Raw genomic sequence first — 21,693 nt, 5'->3', positions numbered from 1 at the left:
AATTTGAAAATTTTGTATGCTCAAAAAATGCTCAAAAACAATTCTTTCACAAAAACCATCAGCTACTTTAAATATAAAAAGCTTAGAGGTTCAAGGAGACCCACCACAATGCCTTCCTTTCCTTAGTAAACATTCTTTAAAAAGTAGAAATTGAAGACAATTTGACTGTTTTAATGTTTCTGAAGTTCAAATGAAAATAAATTAGAATTCCTGAAGATTAGCTCACACCCCTTTAGATGCATCCTTGTCAGCCCTCATTTGACTGTGTGAATCCTACCTGTCAATCTTTCACAGGTGCACAGTTGGCGTGACCTAGAAGCAGGGGGCGCATTTTCATTCTGGGTTAATTTGGTTCCTTTAGATGTTGAAAGTGTTACTTTCCTGGCATCAGGGCTACAGTAACCTTCATCTTAGATCAGTGGTACTTATTTGAATGTGCCTATTAAAATAAATTTCAGTGGAAAGTATCTTGGAATACCAGTTAAAAAATAATGGAGGAAAAGCAAACAATATGAAGAAACTATGAATCCTTCCTTCTTCCCTCCTTCCCTCCCTCCTCCTTCCTTGCCTCCCTCTTCCTTCCTTCCCTCCCCCTATCATTTGTTTGTCTTATCTTTCTATCTATTTCTATTTTTTGTCTATTTACATGTATATATATGTGTGTGTGTGTGTATGTTTTTATATATATATATTTATATAAAACCTTTCATGGCTTATCTTCTGAAAAAAAATTAAAACCTGGTGGTAAACAGATATTCAGTGACTTTTTCTTTTGATAGTTCTTAGGGGAGTTCAACTAGATTGAAAAAATTCTGACGTTAATTTTACATAAGATAGGTATAGATACTATGTTTAAAAAGAAAAATAAAGACAGGAAATTTGTTTTTAAATTGATAAAAGTTTACCGATAAAAATAAAAATAACAGAAAAACTTGCAATAAACCTCATCTCCCTTAGAGGTACAAGGTACTCTCCAACACTTAACTTTTTGAAGACCACCCATACCAATGTCACAAATGTCATCTGTATGTCCCTAAATAAGACAAAGGAAATGGAATGTGAGTAGAGAGTCTTCCTTCCAACAGCTGCACAAATACATGACACTGACTGATTGATTGATTTTACCACAGAGCAATTATGTTATGGAATAAATCAAAGTGACATAATCCTATCTGCTAACGAGAAAAGTAATAGAAAAGAAACCACTGTAAGGGTCAAATTTAGTTTGAAAATATCCTGAATTTTAGTCACTTTAGGCCAAGGAAAATTTGAATTTAAAAACTATGAATGAAATTTTGAGTTACATATTTATACAACAGACTCCTTCAAAGAAGTTGATTATTTCAGAGGAAAATGAGTATACTCCCCCCAAAAAGTAAACACTACCGTCAGTATACCATCTTGCAACAAAATGGTTTCTATACATGTTTTCAAGAGAGCTTATTTTCTGTAAATTTTAATAGATTTCAATGAATTTTGGAATGGGAGTAGAGATTATTAAGATTTTAATATTATACAATGAAATCTAGGACTTAAAAAGCTCCAGTCAATGAGTCTGAAAATGAATGAATAAATTGTTCTTTGAAGGAAAAATCGTAATCTCCACACTAAACTGACTCCCAAATCATTACCTCCTTCTCAATTTTTCCTGTAAAAATTTTCATATGTTTATCAAATTAAAAATATGTTTTCATAACAATGAAATTATGCACAAATGTATGTTAAAACACAAACGTTCATCCTCATATGCAATTCTGTTCTCCTGAGATAACGTATGTCTCCTACTCCTTTTACCTTCTGATAGAATACATACACACACACAGGTATGTATATATAGTTTTTTTGCATGTGTTTACTATAATAGAAGTATATACACCTCCCTGCACTGGCTTTTTTGTTCAACAGTGTATCATAGACTTCATTAAGGTCAGGTATCTGTAAAAACAACTGGCACAGACATTTAATTTTCAGAAGTTATCATAATGTGTATATATGTAAATGTGTATTTATATATTTTGTAGACATATATTTAGTCCAAACTTTTTGTTACTGCTTTTCTTTCCTCTCTGTCTTCCTTCTCCACCCCGATATATAGGGTAGATGGGGAGGAGAAGACAGGAGAAACACTTGCTGAGTTCCACAAAGGAGCAAGTAAGAATATTTAATACACATTTTCATCTTTGTCAAAGCAAGCCTCCTCTCTGGATAATCCAGTGTTCAAAGTAATTATGGCAGTGTGATCCCTAACCTGCTTTAAAATATCCCCAAAACAGGCGAGTCTTCAACCCCTGTAAATGTCACACCAAGGACAGCGTTAATGTCATGCTAGAATGGTGCACTGAAGTTCCACCCATCCTTTGAGCAACAACAGTGAAAGAAATTTCTCTCCTTCCATCCCCCTGAATACTGCAGGCTGTAAGGGAAAGGTAGGAAATCCTGTATGCACTAACTACAATTTTGTGCACTTACAGACTCGAAGCTGACCATAAATCTCTAATCACAGTCATTAAGGTGTTTTAAAAGAAAAGACTACAGTGATTTTCTACATTATTTTTCACATGAAATCTGGGTAGGGAAGCTTAGATATCTCACTTATCTATTCATTTCTCAGTAGTAAATTAGCAAGATTAGCATAACAAATGAAAAATAAAAGAATGTCTAATACTGAAGGGAAAAAGCAAATATATATACTTATATAAGTATATATAAGTATATATATTTAAGAGGCATGTTGGGTATTTTTATAGTTGTTTGGGGTGATGGATGAAGGCTCCTGTGGACAGAGAAAGTGTGCTTTGGCTAGGCAGATGACAACCAAAAATGACCAGCCCAGGTGGGGACATTCTAGGCAGAGCCATGGGGAGCTGGGTGTTCGGCAGAGAGTAAGGTGGTGGGTGGCCAGGAATGCTGATCCTTAAGGAACAGGGCAACAAGATTCACTTTACGTGCTTGACAATTACTTGGGGACTAGAAAAGCCCTTTTTGTAGGTAATCTCTTGCATTCAACCGATGCTGAATGCAAATGTGATTCTACCTCTTGTGAAATCCAAAAGGCTCTTCAAAGACCATACATATAATACTTGTACCACATCTAAGATACATCAATCTAAATTAGAATGCTTATTTGTTTTAATGTCAAGAAGAAAGAAAATAAACGTTAGATGTGATATAATTACTTTGATGGTCTTACTATTTTTGTAGCGAATCATTAGAATCAGTTTTACCAATAAAATTAACCATTAATCTTAATAGGAGGGAAAAAAAACCACTCGCTTTTTTTTCAGAGAGTACTTCATAAGCAAAAGCATATGAGAAGAATCCAATTTATTCTGAGCTTTTATGGGACGCTACATTTTATCATTTATTTCATATTCCTAATGAGCATAAGTCTAACATTGGAGCATTTCAGCCTTATTTTTGGAACTCTGGAAGTTCAAAGTACTACCCAGTGTGTGTTGTGCATGCTGTGGTTTCCTCTCCCAAATCCATTTAGCCTCTCATCCTCATTTCCCTCCCTCCACCAAATCGTATAGCATTTCTATGGTTTGGTTGGGATTAGACCCCAACTTGTCCACTAGGATCATCTTATTCCCCTTGCTGCAATGTGGACTCAGGACCACAACCATCAGCATGTGCCATTCCTAATCAACAGGGATTGTTTCACAGATAGACATGGAAGTAAGTTTGTCCAATAAAAATGTTGTCCCAAGGGGTACATTTTGATGGATATTTGTAAGAGACATCTTCTCCACAATTCTGATGTGAAAGAGGAGGCATGTAGCTTTCTCAAGCTCAGGTACTCATCTTGCCACCATTTTGCTGCAAAAACCAGCCTGAGGATAAAATCAACTAATAGGACATCTTAGAAATGGTGGAACTACATTAATGGCATTGCCATTTCTCGGTCAGTTCATGTTCCAAGCCTGCTCTGCATTTAGAGTTTTTATTTACATAAGTCCACAAATTCCTATATCGTTTGAGCTAGTTTAAGCTGGGTCCTTTTTTAATTTCAGAATATTATGGGGGTACAAATGTTTTGCCTACATGCATTGTTTTGTTCAGTTTGAGTCAAAATTATAAGTGTGCCCATTACCCAGATAGTGTGCATTGTACCCATTAGGTGTGATTTTACCCATCTCCTCCTCCCTGATTGATTTCTGTTGAGTTTTACCTCCATATGTGCACATGAGTATTGATTGATTAGTTCCAATTTAGTAGTGAGTACATGTGGTGTTTGTTTTTCCATTCTTTTGATACTTCACTTAGGAGAATGGTCTCCAGTTCCATCCAGGTTGTTACAAAACATATGAGTTGGATCTTTTATTACTAGCATGCATACACACACATACACTTTAGTTTTTCTACTTCTCCATTTTGCTCCTTGAAGTTATCCTTATTAAATCAATAGTCCCTTGTTCATAAAATATTTATTGAACGTTTACTATGTACAAGGTACTCTACGAGATATATAGAGGATACAAAGAGAGACATAGTTGAGAATTTGTAGGAGCGTGAACTTAGAGAGAAAATAAAAATACATTTAAAAATAACTAAGATGCAAAGTAGAAAATACAATTTAAGAAAGGTAAAGAAAAGTTCTAAAAGAGAGGATGAAAGAATTGCTTCAAGTATCTTTATTTTTCCAGATCTAGAAAGTGAAAAATGTGCAATCTCACTTGGACATTTATAGAACATGTGACATATTAAATTATATTTCTTCCAAAAAATAAAGTGTTTATATATACATTATGTATTGATTCTTTGGAAAAATTGGTCTTCCAAGTATATAGAAATCATCTATAACTGACTGGATTTGGAGAGATATGTCCAAATATGAGTTGTTAATAGGATCCTCAAGTAACCTTCAGATTTACTAATTCTATATCACAATATATTTTTTCAGCCACATTTACTCTCTAATTTTGTAGTATTGAAGGCTATGGAAGGAAAATCCCTTCAGAAACAGTATGCTTTTAGACTATATCCCAGATTAGATTTATAATTTAGCATTGTCGTATGTTGCCTTTTCTTCTCAGTAGGCATTTTTTACAGCAACATATCATGACTATAAAAGTCACATCTATCATTTTTGTTGAGAGGAGGTGGTATGACTCCACATTTACATTGCATGCTTCAGAAAATTACCATACATAAAGCCCACCCAAAAAGGAATATTTATTGAGCGTCTGCTATGTGCTAGACGAGATTCTAAATGCTTTAATATATTATTTGTAATACAATAAAGTTATAAAATAGGAATTATTTCCCCATTTCATAGTTGAAAGAATGAAGGCACCTAGAGGTGGAGCTGTCAATCACCAAGGGGTACCTTCTGAACGAGATTTTCAACTTTGGCTCTGCTGACTACATGGTTTTGCTTCCTAGTCTTAACGAAGTTGGAATATATGTCATTTATAATGGTAATTAACTTCATAATTTTTATCTGTTAGGAGAGCAACCCTAGGAGAAATTTCTGGCTGTAATAGTCTGAAAATGTTCATTTATCACATTAAGCCTTACCCAACAAATGTCTCAAGGTGGATTTCAGGCTAGACTCTGCTACTTTATAGCTATATGGCTTTGGGAGAGAGTCAGATAACTTCAGTTTTGTATTTGTAAACAGCAATAAGTATAACTCACAGAATGTATATGAGAATTAAATAAGATAATGCACATGAAAGTATATTGTAAACTATAAAGTGCTATGCCAAGCTGTTCTCTACACAGTCTTTTGCTTTCTTTCTGGTACCAATTCTGGTCATGACTGTTCCCTGCTGACCCTAGGCCCACATACCTTAACAGACTGGCCAGCCAGGGAGCTGGATCTGACAAGTGCCATCTCTAGTCCCTTTGTGGACACTTGGTGAAGACTTAGAAAGAGCAAAAAGTCGTTGTCACAGTCTCTGTTTTTGTGGCTTACCAATTCCTCCATTTCAAAAACATTTTAACCCAAGTGCCCATCAATTCATTTTTTAAAAAATGCATGAATATACCTGGAGGTTCTTGATCCTGATACACAGGTAAGGGAGGCAAACAGCAGGTGTTGAAGATTCTCAGTGCCTGCCTTTTGCATTCCTCTCTCCCACGTGGGAAATGCTCCAAGAGAGGAGAGAGTACTTCCGTCCCAGCTTAACCTGAAGCTTCAGCTTACACGAAGTGTTTTCTGGGCCACATACTGATCCTCTGGCAGCAGAAGTGTAGTGGGAAAACTGAGGCAAGCCCTTAACAAGCCATCCCTATTGTCATAGTGAATTCATCGTAACAGAAAATGAGAAAGCAGGAAAAGCCACTAAATAATCTCTGAGCCACAAAGCACTGAAATTTCACATTGAGGACCGGTGATTAATTTGTTTGGACTAATTTCCTCCATGTCTAATTAGCTCCAGTTTTATAATATTTGTAAGTATTAGGTAGAGCCCACCTGAAAGAGAAAGATAAACATCCCGCTCCATTCATGCATAAGGGCCTGTTTTCTCAACATGAACAAGAGAAAGGGAAAAATAAAATACAATTAGACTCTTTCAAGCCACAGCCAACACCTTAATCTTTCCTAAATGATAACAGGTCTTTTGCTATTCACAGGTTATAACCACAGAGTTATTGCAATAACTTATTTCTGAGTGTGCTTGGTGAAACCCATTTATTACTCATTAACACCTGGAACAAAAATCTCCTCCCATCTTGATTTGTCATTTGTGTGCCCCACCCCAGCCCATTTGTCTAATTGCCAGGGAAAACAAATGAGGACCCACATGTTTTCGAAGCATGTGTTCACAGACTAATTTGGTGGGTCCTACCTGGCAGAGGGTTTACTCTGGTCTTTTAAATGACTTGCATTGCTCTAGTAAGTCTAAAGTAATAAGATTATTAATATGTTTTTATTTATTTATAATTGTTCTAATAAGTCTAAAGTAAAACAAATTAAGTACTAATGCAGAGATGTGGTTATTTCATAAAAATGTTGATATTTGAATATTCAAATTTAGAACACATTTATAAATGTAAACTAGATAACCTGATCTGATACTTTTCACTGATCTGTGATAACGGGGAGGACACACTTGTTGGCATTATCTTCAACAATGATAAAACTAAAAGGGTTCACAAGCTCATTTTGAAACATGACATTCCAAGCATCAGAAAAAGAATTTTATGTTAAAAAAATGTCCAAATTCCCATATCTACCCCTTTGCTTTACTTCAATGTTGACAGTCCCATCAATTTCACCTCCTAAATATCTCTAAGCTATTTCCTCCTGCCCATCCTGGTCCTGGCAGGTGGCCAAAGACCCTCATCACTCTAACAGGCTCCTAAATGGCTTTCCTGCCTCCAGATTAAAGTTACATGGCGTAAGTTCCCTGATTCAAAATCTTCACTACTTTCTACTTTCCCACAGCTTTCAGAATCCTTTCAGGGTGAGGTTGTTTTACACAGGGGACCTCTGCTGATCTGGCCTCTTGCTGGCACTAGTTTGACTTCAATTCCCCTTCAGCTCACGAGCCCTTTACTCTTATTAAAAGCCCTTTCACCCAAGAGACATGCTTTTAGGGCTTTCTGCAACATCTGTGTTCACTGGCTGGAAGATGGCTTCACTCCTTATCAATCTGGTTAACTTGTCTTTCCCTTAAGGACACAGAACAATTACCATTCTCCTCTGGAAGCTTTCCTTTGTGCCTTAGTTTGACTTAGATATACCATCTTTGGTCCCATGGTACCCTGCGAACTCTTATGACAGCACTTAATCACACAGTTCTGTACTTGTCAGTTTCCTGACAAATCTTTCCATTTTTTGAAGGCGGAGTCCATACGTGTTCACTCTTGCATGTCCCAATTAGCACAATACTGTGCAGAGATATTTGCTAAAAATATTCATTATCATCACAATACTAGTAGTTAAGACTTAGATAATGTATTACAGTTATCAAAGCACTTTTTGGGGCACATATATTATAGTATCTCATTTAATTATTAGAACCGTCAGTTTACAACTTTGGCATGCATCAAAATCACCTAGAACATTTGTTAAAACACAGATTTATGAGCCACATCCCAGAGTTTCTGATTCAATAGGTCTGAGGTAGCCCAAGAATTTCATTTTTAACAATTTCTCAGATGAAACTGCCTCTGCTGGTCTGGGGGCCACACTTTAAGAACTGCTGCCTCATAACATCCCTGGAAACAGTTACGTGTAATTTACCCCAATTTGCAATGAAAATTGAATCTCAGAGAGCAATGGCTTTGTAAGTAGTGAATTCAGGTCCTTGAATGGCTTAACTTGCCTCTTTGTCTTTGTACCATATGAAATAATTAGTATATTTATTCCAGTTCTTTATAAAAAACAGTTTTATATATTATCAGATTTTGTCCTTTAGGAGACGGTGATTTGAAAATACAAATCCCATGTTTCTGCGTGGTTTTTTATTGCAATTTCCACTTGTTTTGGTAGTCAAGTTGCACAGAATTGCACAGGTAGGAAGGAAGTACATTCCTACATTATTTTTAATTATTATGACACAGTAGAAATAACTTTAAGTAGAAACAAAGCAGGTAAAAAGTGTTCTTCTGTATCTCCTTTGTTCAAACAGGTTGGTGGTGTGATGTGGTAGCTGAAGTGATAGTAGCAAAAAAAATTAATACAAAAAAACTCTTAAAGTTGGTGTTTTCAGCTATTTTTCCTGCTTTTTTCCCCAACTGCTACGAAGTAATGTTTCCCAGGAGTTGCATAGGGGGAAAAGAAAAAAAGAAGAAGAAATAGCAAGGAAACTAAATAATTCACAAACTGGGTAGTTGAAAATGGACTGCAAGTCAATAGACTCTAGTTTTGTTTTAAGATTAAGAAAAATTTTTGCTGTAAAGTGTAGTCCTAGCAAGAAATAGGTTTTTGAAATTTTTCTTCTCTCTTCATATGAATGAAGTCCAAAAGAATGTTTCTTTAAAACATATATTCTGACCTCTTAGTTCCGGCAAGACCTGTTTTCTCTCTAGCACATTGAAATATATATGAAAACACACAAACAAAAACAAAATGGCAATGAAGAAAATTAGGAAGAACAAGTAATGTATTGCTGGGCTCTGGAAGGAGGTAACTTCCACCAACCACAGTATTTGCAAAGGCCGAGCTGAGAACCTGCCAAGCTCTAAGACTCTCTTTGATCTTTTGGTAACAAGAGAGTCTTACAATACTGGAGACTATTTACTTACTCAGTTCAAAACAGGGAATCTTCCAATGGCTTTCCATCAAACTGAGAAAAAAATTATAAACTCTGAACTCTTTGGTTAGTGAGCAATTATTGAGCACCTTCTATTTGCTAGGGCTTGCTGTAGGTTCTAGGCATCATAGCCTATAAAACCATATGCTTTCTGGCCTCTGAACTCACTCTCCTGAGATAGGTTATGCTGTTCCTTGAACACACTAAGCTTACTCTTACCTTAGTAACTTCATGCTTGCTGTTTCCCATGATAGATACACTCTGCCTAAATCTTGGAATATTTTGCACTTTCATAGAATTGTGGTCCGAGCTCAAATTATAGCCTCTCAGAGAGGCCTTAATCAACATGTCTATCTAAGATACACCACTGCCATCATCTCCTCCCCATCCCTTCCTGGTATTTGTTTATCCTACTTAAGTTTCTTCATTGCATTGGTTACTACCCACATGTTATGCACACACACACATGCACAAATATACACTCACATGCACGTGCATATAAGTGTGTATGTGTATATATTTAAAATACATTAGTAAGATAATACAATATTTATATATTATGTATGTATACAAAAATAGATGTATATTAAACTACATAAATAGAAATATAAAAACCTGAATGAAATGGATGACTTTGCAGACATAAATCATAAAAGTAACATAAGACAGAAATACAGAGCAGTTCAATAACACATGCGATACGGAAAAAGCCTTTTTTTTTTGCTTTTTCTTTTTTCCATACAGAGAAAGAGACCACATGGAAAAAGCCTTAAAACATGCTCCAAGCTATGCTATTGTGCTGTTTAGCTCTTTTAAAGTTTAAAGAAAAGATAATTCTCATGATATACATTGCTGTTCGAGAAAATAAATAAGCCAATATTTTCCTGATAACAGAATCTCAAAAAATATTATGCACAGAAGAAAACCTGAGAACCAAGTCATTTATAGATGGCTAAATAAATAAATAAATCCTAAATAAATTACTGGCAATCCGAACATAAGAGTGCATTGTGCTGTGGAATTTAGTAAAAACTGCCTCTTCCCTCAGTATGCAGTTCTAATCCATAAGGAAAAGGCAAATCAATTTGCATAAGATGCAGAGAGCCTCGTGGGAGAAGTGAAAATAGAGTAGAAAATCTCTTGTCCTATGTTATTACCTCCAATGATATTTCTACCTCAAATCAATGTACTGATGAGTTTTCTCAAGCTCTTTATGAATAAATAATCCTCATGTCATATAAGCTCTTCTAAACATATAAAATGAGTAATAATCAAAACTATTTTGTTATTATTGAAGAATCTTCTAAGGTATTTTCTGGCTTCAGGCAATTTACTGGTGAATTCTCTCACATTTTTAATAAAAAGATCATTCCCAGGTTACATGTACCTTTTAAAAACATACGGAAAGATGAAGGTCATCTAATAGGTTTCATAACGCTGCATATCTCGGCTGCATCAGTCATCCCCAAAATCACAGATTGATCTCAAAGATGTGCAAAATCCCAAAATACAGTAAAAAAAAAAAAAATCTCCTATTAAGGAGCCTAAAGAGCAGACAATATTATATATATATATATATATATCTAGTTCAGAGTAATTCCATTGTTTATGTCTTTGTTGTTAGATTACTTGATGATCTCTGAAAATCTCACACCCTTGGACAAAATGAAGAATGATGATCTTTAATGTGTCAGACCTGGTGAAGATGGGGCTCTAGACGACCAGCTGGAGGGGGCACAGAGGTAGAATAAGCAAAGGGTGACGTGGCTAGCAATGGAAGAAAAATGACTCTGTTAGGGGTTATTTCCTGCTGTAAAAATCTCATAAATTTTTAGAACAATAGGTCATTTACCACTTGGTCTTGGGGATACTTTGGGTGGATAGGGTAAGAGAGAAATTGGAAAAAAAATAAAGTCAGACCAAGAGATGATACTGATGGATCTTCACCAAAGAAATGCTGCCTTATCTGCTCCTTAGGTTTCAGCAGCTCCAGTCACAGTAAATCCTGATATCAGGTGATTTTGCCCCACCCCATCTACAGAGCAACAAGCATTTCCTGTTAAATTAAAAATATAGAGAGTTTTAATTATTTCCTGAGCACTTTGCCACCCTTGCCAATAAATAAATATACACTAATTTTTATACAATACACTGACATGTACCATGTATTGGTTGTGTTTATAGGGCTGAATATTTAGCCATTTTTGTAGCATGCTGTATTTACATTCTACAAACACAGATTGGTACAAAATGATAAAATATATACTTGGCATTTGATTCACATCACATTTTTTTTTTATTAAAAAAGGGTTTTTAAAGCTTAGATTTAAAAAATTGTTCAAGGACCTGTCTTTTTTTTTTTCCTATCATTTTTTCGTTTTTATTTATTTATTTTTTTATTTCCCACCACCCTTTCCATTGGATTTTTTTCTTTTTTCTTTTTTTTATTTTCTATCATTTTTTCGTTTTTATTTTTTTTAAGGATCTTCATGCTGTATGTCCCATAGTGTGTACCACACATTATATTCTAAAACATCTTTTAAAAAATTATTGTGTTGCTTTGAAATACAGACATTCTACTTGACTCGTTTGTTCAAAAATATTCATGAAGGGCCAGGTGCTATATCCTCAGGGTTGGGGTAGCTGCACAAAAGACAAACTCCCTGACTTGTTGAAGTTTCCATTTTATTGAGGGGAATGTGTGTCTCTGTGGAGAAAAACAATAAATAAATATGTGCATAACTATATTTATGATTAAATCAGAGAGGTTGCAGTGCCAATATAAGGACCAAACTGTAGACAGAGAATGTGAACAATTCTTTCAAGAAGTTTTATCAGAAAATGGACAAGACTAATCATTCGGAAGGTGGACTACAAGTGAGGACAAGAGAGGGTTGTCTTGTCTTGTTCTTATTTTAAGGTTATAGCTACAAGAGCATGTTTGTTGATAACTAAGTAGATAATTCAGGAGAGAGGCCGGTGTCTGACACAGAGAGCAATGGAGTAGAAGAAATTCCTGGGAAGAGGGGAAGGAATGGATTTCAGAGCTCACGAGGGAAAATCTTTTCTGAGAGATGTGGAACAGGATAACAGGTGAAGGCTGCTTTGTGGATTGGCTGATGGAAACAACGTGGGAGCTCTTTCATAATCAATCTCTCGAAAAAATTTAAGAGTAAGTAATTGGCAGAGATGGTGGCGTGGGGTGGGAGGACTGAGAGGAAGAGAAGAAAACATACATTTGGAATGATTTTTAACTCTCAGAAAGCACTCAAACTAGAAACGTGTAGTGGCATTTTCAGGCAGTACTGAATGCTTATTTAGGGTTATGACTAACTGTGTGTGTATGTGAGGAGGAGCATTTCACTATACTTATATTTTCATTAAAGTATTTTATGCATATTGTTCAAAAATTCAAGTTGCACGAGAAGTCTTAAGCTCCAGAGAAAAATAATTTCAATTTCTTTAACTGTTTCTTCTCGTGTGACCTGTTTTTATAAATAATGTACATAAGTGGGGTTCTTTGATTTAACTACTTTATTGTGGTAGCTAATTAATGTCTCTGTATTGCATAACCAGTGGCTTCTTACTCACCACCTCCTAGCAGCCTCCCCCCACCACTCAATATAATCAAATTCCTATTCAGAGTTTATGATATTACTACATAAATATTATTGTTCATTGCTAAGCCAATAACCTATGAAGATTAACCATCCATTTACTTTTCTATTTTTTTTTCTGAAGTTAATTATCAAATTTATTTTCATTTGCCGAGTTTGCTACGCTTTGTGGCTAATTCCTAAACACTGCAACAACTTCTCAATAGTTTTCCACCAGGTTAAAATATTAGATAAACTATTAGTACGCTTTTTCTTTTGGAAAGGGGAAATTAAAAGAAAAGTTTTGGAAGGGGACTTCCAAAGCCCCCTGTCCCTTTGTGCCAACCTTGAATGCTTGCTTTTGAGGTCTCCTCCTCAAGAAATTGTAGGACTTTTCCTAACATCAGCCCTGGGTTGTCCCAGATCCCATGTTTTCCTCTTCCTCAGTTTCCTCCCTCATTTTGCTAGGGTACAGAGTACATAGGAGGTTAATTTTTAAAGATCTTTAGTCTAAAATTCCATGATCATAGTCAATTTTTAGTATGGCTGGCTTTGGAACTCAGGTTCCAAAATTACGTAATCTAATAAACCAAAAGGTAACTTCAAGCTGTCTCTGTTATCTTCTACATCTAGGTAGCTCCATCAACAGGGCAGCCAGATAGTGTATGCTTCAAAGAAACTAGAGGCTTTGAAAGAGGAAGGAAGACAAAAGTTTTGGACGAAGCAGGGTGGGGTCAGGAGGGAACCCATCACCCTCCTTGGGTTTGAATTCTCATAATTTGACCTGTGAAAGCTTAGCCAGCCTTTGGCTTAAATCTAAATGTTTGATGACAGGTGAACAATTATTATTTAAAAATTAATTTTTAATGAAATGCAAAAATGGTCATGATACGGAGTACAAAAAGAAGCATTGCAATGGTATACGAACAGTATGGTCCTACTTTTAAAAGATATATAAATGTATTAATTTTGATTATTTATGAAGTTTGGGGTTTTAACCTGGATGTACTTCTGAATTTTTAAATTGTTTATCATAAACATTAAAATATTCCTTTTCAACACAGAAAAAAACACAAAATTTAAAAATATATTGCAACTGCATGATTGAATCTTTTTCTCTTACTTAGATGTGGGCTTCTTTTCATATAAAAAATGTTATTCTGTGAAGGCTTCAGGTTAACAAACAAGTTTGCTTTTGACATAGACAAAAGCCATGTCATTTTCATCTTAAAACTGAATTAACATTTTAATTCAGTGATTTACAAATTGGAGTCATCAACAGAATTACTAGGAAAACTATTTTAAAACGAAGGAAAAAAAAATGAGATCTTGTGGCTCTACCTAAGAATTAATGAATCAAAAATTCCTGGAGTGGGTGATCATTCTGGTAGTTAGAAAACGTTTTGGAACCACTGTCACAAAACAACCCAAAGCAAAAGAAATTGAAGTAGATCTAATTAATCATTAAATTAATCTAAATTAGCAAGCAATTGGAACTAGTCACCATGTTTTGTTTTTTTTAATTTAAAATTAGACTCTTAGATGGAGGAAAGGCATTCCATTTTACTCTTTCTGCTAATTACAAGAAAAATCCCTGAACAAAATATGAAAGCCACCTACCAGAAGACTCTTAAAGGTAGAGAAAAGGCATATTGGCCAGGGACCTCAGGAATTGAGGAAACACCCGGGGGCGGGGGGTGAGTTTCCTGTTGATTTTTGCTTGTTTGCTTGATATTTGCCGGCTTTATCCCTTCCTGAGCAGTAGAAAAAAACACAACCCAGAAACACCTATGTGTGCACTCAGTAAAAGTATCCCCAAACGCCAGCTCTTTCTAGCCACAAAAGCACTGGTCAAAGGTAGCCCAGCAGAGCAGAAGCCTTTTAACAATATGCACCTGTTTGTTGACCAGACCAATCCCAGGGGAAAAAACCCTGCTATTTCCCTACCCCAAAAACTGAACGAACTCTTTTGGAATGGTCTGAAAGCACTGCACTGTTTTCACAGACTGAGGGTTTGAGAGCTGCGTGCCGTCTGCCTGAGGGTTGGGGGAGCTCTGTGGAAGCTGAGTAGGACCCTTACTGGGGAATTTGGGTTCCGCTCTCTCTTCTGAGAGCCGATTGAACATCCTGCTCTAGGACCACTCAACCCAGCCATGGGAATATTCCTCTCCTGTGAGCCAACATCCCATGACAGATGACAAAGGGACTCTTGACGCTTTTAACCTTGACTTTTTCTACAGCAACATCTTTACCTTCTCAACTCACTTATCTACAGATTAAGGGTGATCACTGAGAGCTTTCAGAATTTTTTTTGACTCGTTTTCTTTACCCTAATTGCTTCTGTGATCGAAGTGGCATGGGTGATAGGCAAAGCCACTCTTTGATGAACCATAATCAGGAATCATGTTTTACTAAGTTATATAAAGAACTGCATAAAATAGTGCCCAAACACAAGCAGTTAGAAGTTCTAAAACCTGACTTCTCTCTTTCCTTGAATAACTGGATGACCTTGAATAAATCATTGAAACTCTCAATACCTTTGTCGGCACACACCACTATATATTCTTTACATTTCAGAAGTGCTATGAATATACAACTGTTTCAAGAGTGGGAAAATATTTTAAACTGTTCAGAAAGAATGATACCATGTAAACTCAACAGTAATGTTTAATTTTGTCCCATAACAAGTGATGAATGAAAGGATGAGTTCTCTCTTTGCTTTTTTGCTTCTGCAACCTGCTACTTAGCTGCTGTGCTTGCTACTCTCCTTCAGAGATCATTAGGTAGGGCCTCAATGAATACTTTCACCTTAAAGGTCCTTCAGCTTCCATTCAAGCCTCTATTTTCCTTCAAATAATAAGTTGACCTAAATGTATTCAATTATAAAATACCATATAGTGCTGGTATTCAACACTACCTAGTCAATAGCAAAAAATATATAATAAATCCCCGTCCAACTAATTTTTTTTCTCCTGAGGGCTTAGAATGGTACATAATTCTTTCATATTAAAATCGTCCGTGATTGATTAATATCAACGGATGCTACTTTTTTGAATATTTAAAAAATGAAAGAATGGAGGAATGGGTGTTTTATTGAATCCATTTGTATCTTGAAAAATGGATTCAAAATCTCATTTTTTAAATCTGAAGCACCTATTTTGTCCATCTGGGTGAAAACCATGGTGTGTTTAATAGATATATCATTTCTATCAATAGCAGGTGAGGCTGTTTTCCTTGGTTTACTCTCTGTGATTATATTCTTGTTAATTTTAATCTGTCATTTGTTTTTCTTTTTACCAAAGAAAAATCGTTAAGTGTGTAAGGAATGATGATGTTGAAGTAACTAAAATATTTACCAACTCTTCCCACATGGAAAAATAACAGGCTCACTTTAGGGGAAATATCGTTAAACAAGTGAATCCAATTGCAAACCAGTTCTTTAAAGAACTATGATAACTGTGGCTAATTAGGTTTCTCTTTTATGAAAATGTAAGGAAGTGGAAAAACCTTCTAGAATTAGTGCCACTGATATTTTGATAGCATGCTATTTTGTTTGATTGGATGCTTATGGGAGAAAATATTCAATGCTTTCAAGTGATTACAATTGCTCTGGACTCTCAAAAGCAAATCAAATCGAAATAAACCAGAACTATTTTTCACATGGAGAAAGCTGAAAGTATGTTTATCAAATAGTTTGGGCATTTCAAGATGATACCTGACTTCTGCAAATAACGACCTGAATAATGATACCTGAATTCTGTGAATCTCTAGCATGCTGTCCTTCCACTTTCATGACCCTCATCACGCATACATGACGACCTGTTAAGACTGTGTTTTCCCTCCCTTGCCTCTGAGGCCCACAAACAGCAGTAATGTCTGTCTTGTTCACTGCTTCATCTGTAGCCTGGGATAGGAAGCACTTTGTGGTCATTCAATATACACATTTTGAATTAAATTGTGTTGAATACTTATAACTTCTTACATGGATATATGACCCAGAATGTTAACCCCGAAAAAGAAGAGAACTTAAGATTGATATTTCACCTGTTGCCAGGGACTGGGAGAAATTTCTTCCAATCATAAATGAGGCAGATCAAAACACACATACTCAAGCTCTGACATATTATCTGTATAACCCGACTTTAATCATAAGTTCAGAGTCCGTGCCTGGCAGAGAACAAAAGTCATTTTGCTACTGCAAGGGTGTGTTTTTCTCTCTGCAGCCTTTCAGGAGCGGAAACCCCCAGAAAACAACACAGCCCAAAGGTCTCAACTGGGGCACAAGATGACTTGTGTGATTTCGTCCTCAGAGCTAAAGTCACTGGAGGTAGGAATGGATTTAGGGAGAAATCCTCAGACTAGCTCAGGCTGTACACTGTATCTTATACAATCCAGTATCTGTTATTCATCAATCAATGGATCAGAGGACAAAATAGCAGGGATAGGAGATTCTCTATCTCAGTTGAGTGTGGAGCTGAAAATGGCACATTCACCATTTGATTTGAGAAGCGGCTTCAAATCACCCAGGCGGAAATGAAACAGGACATAAGCACCTTCTATACTCTATGTATTGACCTTAATCTATACCGAATGAAGAGAAAAATAAATAGGTAACCTTAAAAATTATGTTAGGAAAAGTTAAAAAGTTGAAAGGAACATTGTACTGAAAATACATGTTGGAGGTAATGAATATAGAAATAAGCATTTCAAAAAAAATAGCTGATTGATAAAGAGAATAAACTTGAGACTCTCATCCTGTGTATAGAAGACAGAGATAATTACTTAATATTTTTGTGCTTCAGTTTCCTCATCTGTAAAATACATAACCACAATGGCACCTATCTCTTCGGGCTATTGTAAGTCTTAATTCATGTAATACATGAAAGTGCTTAGAATTGTGCCTGGTATATATTAAGCATTTTATGAATATTTGCTATTATTATCACAAACAAATATTTTACTAAGCTCTTCATATATGCAGTGTATAGTTCTAATTATTAGAAATGTAAAGACTATCCCATTCCAGCAACTATAGCTAAAAAAATATATGTATATAAAAAAGGCTAAAGCAACTGACATAGTGATAAAAAGTTGATCAGATAACAAGTAGAGTAAATGTCAAAAGACTGACATAGATAGGAAAGAGCTCCCTGTCCTAAAATAACCCCATTTGCTAAAGAGCAAAAAATAGGAAAATACACAGACTAGTCATTTTTATGGTCAGTTTGGTAAACAAGCAGCTTTCTACTTTGCCAATTAAAATACAAGATAACGAACCATTTGTCTTCCAAAGTAAATGCTTGGCTCAACTGATTTTTCCTTTCTTTTTTAACAAAAAATCAGATCAGGATTGTTTTTAATGGCATCCTTCTAGAAAAAATTCATGCAGCAATGTGATTATTTTCAGAGGTAAACCACCAAGAGAGACCTAGAGTGTTTTTTTAACTGTGGCCAATGTTACAGTGAGAAATAAATGGTATGAAATTAGAGGTCATGCCAAGTACCACGGTAAGTAAATAGAAGAGAGTAATAAACAGTCACACTGAAAGGGCCTTTAACTATTCTGGTTCAAGTCCCTGACTGTACCCTATAAGAAAACTGGAGACCAGAGAAGTGAATTAACTCAGTTGAAATGACCTAGCTTCTTGCTAACCAGCCACTTGATCCCAGTATCAAGATCTCTCTAATATTCCAAATTCTCTGTGTTTTAATTATTCTTTGTTTGAAAATGGAATAGAAAGAAAAGAAAACTTCAGTGACCTGTTCTAATTCTCACTGAGGCTCATTACACTCCTACCTCTCAGAGTTAACAGTGTCTGTGATGTCTGTTCTATCAGGTTCTGCTGTGAACTGGCAGGAATATCAATAATTCATGTAAAAGATCCCTGAAAACTGTCTGTACACATTTAAGGTACCATTATTACTTTGTGCACATGACTCTCAAATCTTTTCTAGTCTTTCACAAAAAAAAATCTAACATCCTATACTGGGTATCGAAATAGAGCATCTACACACTATTAGGGTGAGCTTAACCCACAAATATTAGCTGAGCACCATGAGAGGAGCAGAGCAGATACCAAAAAAAAAAAAATACAAGAAATTTATCTTTCAAAACCTAAAATCTATTTGATGTTTTATATCTACAACATAGAACGTTCAAAGAACTTCTCTACTCATTATTTTATTCAATTCTCAGATTAGCCATATGAAGCTAACAAGGCAAACATTATTCCCACATTTTAAAGATGGAGATATCAGTGTTTAAAGAGGTGTCTCATGCAATAATAGCAGAGGGCAAGAAGTGTAACCAAAACTCAGTGAGTGCATCAGAGAGACCCTTAATGATCCATGACTTTTACATTTTGAAATGAGCAGTGTATATAACTCATTATGGAATAAGTGTGTATATAATCTATACATCTTAATCTCTCTTTCTTAATTCTTTTATTTCTCAAGTAACAAAAATAAATGATAAATAATCCCTGTACTACCCTGTCCTTGCAGTCATTTGTTGGTATGTGGGGAGGGCTCCTCCCTGACTGGGTTTGCCAGACAGCAGATACAGAGATTACTGATGTGCACATCTGGACTGGAATGTACTTGTACTGGGTTCTTCTGGGAAAGCCACTCTGAACTCAGCATTCTTTTTTTTTTTTTTTTTTTTGAGACAGAGTCTCACTTTGTTGCCCAGGCTAGAGTGAGTGCCGTGGCATCAGCCTAGCTCACAGCAACCTCAAACTTCTGGGCTGAAGCGATCCTCCTGCCTCAGCCTCCCAGTAGCTGGGACTACGGGCATGAGCCACCATGCCCGGCTAATTTTTTATATATATGTTTTTTAGTTGTCCAGATAATTGCTTTCTATTTTTAGTAGAGATGGGGTCTCGCTCTTGTTCAGGCTGGTCTTGAACTCCTGACCTCGAGCGATTCTCCCATGTCGGCCTCCCGGAGTGCTAGGATTACAGGCGTGAGCCACTGCGCCCGGCCTGAACTCAACATTCTTGAGAAAGAGAAAAGCAAAGTCCTGAGGATTGAGTATGGGAGAATGTACATTGTTAGGATGTGGACAAAGGGAATTAATGTAATAAAGAATAAAAATTCCGTTAGTGTAAAGGCCAGAGGAGTCAACAAAACAAAAGCTGAAGACAGTCAGAGGGAGAAAGGATTGGATTAGATGAGTGAGGTGTGGGTAGGGTGTGGTGTTGAACACCGTTGCCAGTGCACCAAACATCAAGGGCAAAGGAATGAAAAGACTGTGTGAGAGAATGACAGCAGGTGTGATCTAGAGAATGGAAAAATTTGGGGCTGGAAGGAAGTAAGGATACAAAACATCACTAATCATTTTGGCAAAATATTTTGGGACCCATATCTATATCAGTACAATACATTGATTTGATAGCAACTATGCTCTTATATCATCTAAATTGAAAGAATATAGATTGATAGATAGCTCACAATAAAACCGCAAGTGTTTGTAAGCAGAATGAAAAATGCCACTAGAGCAAAAGAGATTGAGTATACCATAAAGAGAAGAGTCCCAAAGGAAAATGCTTCATGAGGACAAGGTTAAAAGGACCACTGGACAGCCTTATGGACAACCCTAGTGAATAAACTGTCTGCTATCAAAATCGTCATACTACTCATAAAGCAGGAATATAGCTTAGAAACATTCCGAGAGTGCCAAATTTCTCTCTATCTGGAAGTTTTTGTAAGATTACACGGAAGCTACAGATAGGCAAATGCATGGGGCAGAGGTTAATTTGAATCAGACAGAAAAAAAAAAATAAAGAAGAAACATCTACAGTGTGAAATATTGCCAGGGTTTCCCGGACCACCACAGCAAAAGGAATACTGAGAAGGAATGATGGTACTTCAGCAAGAAATAACTGGCCCTTAAAATTGTTTAAAATCTTATTTACTACAGAAAGATATTTATTTATAGAATTAGAAAATTGGAATCTTAAGTGAATATTTCTGTTGTTTTCACTACATATTGATTATAAGAGCAATATATTGGCTATTGTGAATAATACCAAGTAAAGCACTCTAAGATAATTGATCTTTTATAGATATTTTTCAAATGAGATTTTAAGTGGTTAGTGTAAACACAAGAATGGCCTGGGATCTCTATACATAATAAGAGGCATTAAGGTTCATGTATTTGAGTGATCAGATACTCTGCTTTTTGTTAAACTCTGTAAAATGAAATGGTAGAGTTTTTTCTTAGTGCCAATCCACCAAAATAATTACAATAGTTTCAAGAATTGAGCACTTGCTATATACTTGGCATTGTGTTAGGTATTTTACCAATATTAACCCATTTAATCTTTACACCCTAACTCTGAGGTGGGTTCTATGACTATGTACAATTTATACATGAGACTGTGGAAGAGAATGTAATAAACATGCCCAAGTGCATGCAGCTGGACAGCATCAGAGTCAGATGCCAACTCGGGCATTCTGACCCTATATTCTACACACTCATTCAAGACACTCTACTGCCTCAAATCCATTAAGGTAAGGGTGTGGCCCTCTAGTGGAACAGAAATATGTGGTAATTGAGAGCGGGTACATCAGAGATGTGGTAACAGGTCTTTCCACTAGAGTCACCGCCTGCCTTAAAAAATGAGTCTTAGCCAGCGTGGTGGCTCACACCTGTAATCCTAGCACTCTGGGATCGTTTGAGGTCAGGAGTTGGAGATCAGCCTGAGCAAGAGCGAGACCCCATCTCTACTAAAAAAATAGAAAGAAATTATCTGAACAACTAAAAATATATAGAAAAAATTAGCCGGCCATGGTGGCGCATGCCTGTAGTCCCAGCTATTCTGGAGGTTGAGGCAGGAGGATTGCTTGAGCCCAGGAGTTTGAGGTTGCTGTGAGCTAGGCTGACG

The 21,693-nt window shown here is 36.1% G+C and overlaps 1 protein-coding gene across 1 annotated transcript in view; it reads right to left on the bottom strand.

Annotated features, from left to right (window-relative positions):
* MALRD1 (MAM and LDL receptor class A domain containing 1) overlaps positions 1-21,693 on the bottom strand; it is a 456,545-nt gene that overhangs the window by 23,807 nt on the left and 411,045 nt on the right.

This window comes from Eulemur rufifrons, chromosome 25, assembly GCF_041146395.1.
Source record: "Eulemur rufifrons isolate Redbay chromosome 25, OSU_ERuf_1, whole genome shotgun sequence".
NCBI lineage: Eukaryota > Metazoa > Chordata > Mammalia > Primates > Lemuridae > Eulemur > Eulemur rufifrons.
Note: the sequence above shows the minus strand (reverse complement) of the source record. Positions and strands in the feature narration are given on the sequence as shown.